Raw genomic sequence first — 2,924 nt, 5'->3', positions numbered from 1 at the left:
CAGCCCGTTACTATGGCTACGGGTAAACAACATCATCATTAACATCTCCCGAGCTCCATCGCTGTCGCTGCCTATAGAACACTTCTATAAAGTATGGCAGGCTATTTTGGTCACAAGGTGACATTTTCCCTCACCTCTGTTTGACGATTGGGACACTTCTATATAGTATGGCGGGCTATTTTGGTCACAAGGTGACATTTTCCATCACCTCTGTTTTGACGATTGGGACACTTCTATAATATATAGTATGGTGGGCTATTTTGGCCACAAGGTGACATTTTCCCTCACCTCTATTTTAACGAGCTTCCGCTAAAACATTTGGAGCATGCATCTACAAGAGTATGGCTGGCGAGTTTTGTCAAAGAGTCTTTTTTCTAATTGAGTCCGAAGTTGACTTGGCAAAATCTTTTTACCAACAAAGTCAATGCCAAATCTCCGGGCATGATGCTTTGTGAAGTAGACTTCGGGAAGTCGTCTTCGTCTAGTTAATATCAGGCTTTAGGTACGAGTATCGTTAACCTGCCTCTGCATCGTCTGTTATGGGGAAGATGCACAGTAAGGCTGGTAAGCGTTAAGTCAGTCCTTACTTGAGGCCTAAGTCGACTTCGCTAAGACTTCGCGAAGTCTTTTTTATGGACAACTCAGCGCTAAAGCTCCGTGCGGCCAGCTTCGCGAGGTATACTTCGCGTAGTAGACTTCGCCCAATGACAGGCTTTAGGCCAACAAAAAATAGGTCTGTTTACGGTAACATAGGCCAAAACAATAGGGTCGGTAGGTCGGGATTTTTTTTTTCTTCCAAAAAACCATATTTTTACGTGGGTTTTTTTTTTTTTTTTTTTCCCCAAATGCCAAAAAAAAAGTCTACGGTCGCGCGAAAAAAAATAGGGTCGGTCGGGTTACCGTAAACAGACTATTTTTTTTTGGCCTTACCAACAGGTGAAACTATCAGATACCTGGCTACACAACGACTGTTACGGGGTAGGTAGATAGTACGGTTGGCTATTTTTGTTCCAAAGTGAAATTAAAACTCTCTTCCCGTGTATTTCTTTCATAAAGCAAGTATGTTTGTTTTTTCTTTGTTTTGTTTTCGATCAGATATGCGTGTGTGTGCACGTGTCTGTCAGTCTGGGTGGCTATGATCTGAAGCAACCACACCCCCCCCTTCCCCCCACCTCAGCACCTATCCCTCCTTCCCCCACACCCCATCCATTAACGACTATATGAGACATCTAGCGAGCATCCAGTGACAGATTGCTGCAGTTCACACGTTGATACTGTCGGGCTGTGGATTGAGAGAGAGAGAGAGAGAGAGAGAGAGAGAGAGAGAGAGAGTAAGTGAAAAAGAGAGAGTGAGAGAGAGAGAGAAAGAGTGAGAGAGAGACACACACAGAGAGAGACACAGAGAGAGAGACACAGAGAGAAAGACAGAGAGAGAGAGAGAGAGAGAGAGAGAGAGAGAGAGAGAGAGAGAGAGAGAGAGAGAGAGAGAGACTGAGAGACTGAAAAAGAGAGTGAGAGAGAGTGAGAGAGAGAGAATAAGAGTGAGAGAGAGACACACAGAGAGAGACACAGAGAAAAAGACAGAGAGAGAGAGAGAGAGACAGAGAGAGAGAGAGAGAGAGAGAGAGAGAGAAAGACAGAGAGAGAGAGAGACAGACAGAGAGACAGACAGAGAGACAGAGAAAGAGAGAGACAGAGACAGAGAGAGAGACACACACACAGAGAGAGACAGAGAGAGCGAGACAGAGAGCGAGAGACAGAGACAGAGAGAGACAGAGAGAGAGAGAGACAGAGAGAGAGACAGAGACAGAGAGAGAGAGAGAGAGAGAGAGAGAGAGAAACTGAAACTGAAACTGAAACTGAACTTTATTACCAAAGGATAGAGGTTATAGGCAAAGCCTAATCTTACAACCTGTCCCTTATACAAACACTTAATACAGACGCACATAATATAGATAGTAAAATTGACAAGGTTATTGTTACTTACAGACGTACATAATGTAAATAGTAATAAGAAAAGGGTTATGGTTTTGTATACACATTCAAAAATGGGAAAAACAATATAGTTTGGAAATTGCAGCATAGTTGCAATAATGCATTGCATATAAACATCCAAAACAACTAATAACAAAAGGGAGAAAACAAATGTGGGGAGGAATTGTCCCAATCATTCGCATGTATATCATTATCAATACATACACATAAAGAACAAACATAACTTGACTAAATGTAACAAGTCGCGTAAGGCGAAAATACAATATTTAGTCAAGTAGCTGTCGAACTCACAGAATGAAACTGAACGCAATGCCATTTTACTCGTAGCATCGTCAGGCCACCGCTCATGGCAAAGGCAGTGAAATTGACAAGAAGAGCAGGGTAGTAGTTGCGCTAAGAAGGATAGCACGCTTTTCTGTACCTCTCTTTGTTTTAACTTTCTGAGCGTGTTTTTAATCCAAACATATCATATCTATATGTTTTTGGAATCAGGAACCGACAAGGAATAAGATGAAAGTGTTTTTAAATTGATTTGGACAATTTAATTTTGATAATAATTTTTATATATTTAATTTTCAGAGCTTGTTTTTAATCCGAATATAACATATTTATATGTTTTTTGGAATCAGCAAATGATGGAGAATAAGATAAACGTAAATTTGGATCGTTTTATAAATTTTTATTTTTTTTTACAATTTTCCGATTTTTAATGACCAAAGTCATTAATTAATTTTTAAGCCACCACGCTGAAATGCAATACCGAAGTCCGGGCTTCGTCGAAGATTACTTGACCAAAATTTCAACCAATTTGGTTGAAAAATGAGGGCGTGACAGTGCCGCCTCAACTTTCACGAAAAGCCGGATATGACGTCATCAAAGACATTTATCAAAAAAATGAAAAAAGCGTTCGGGGATTTCATACCCAGGAA

Source organism: Littorina saxatilis, linkage group LG6, assembly GCF_037325665.1.
Source record: "Littorina saxatilis isolate snail1 linkage group LG6, US_GU_Lsax_2.0, whole genome shotgun sequence".
Taxonomy (NCBI): Eukaryota; Metazoa; Mollusca; class Gastropoda; order Littorinimorpha; family Littorinidae; genus Littorina; species Littorina saxatilis.
The sequence above is the reverse complement of the archived record's forward strand: the minus strand, read 5'-3'. Positions refer to the sequence as shown.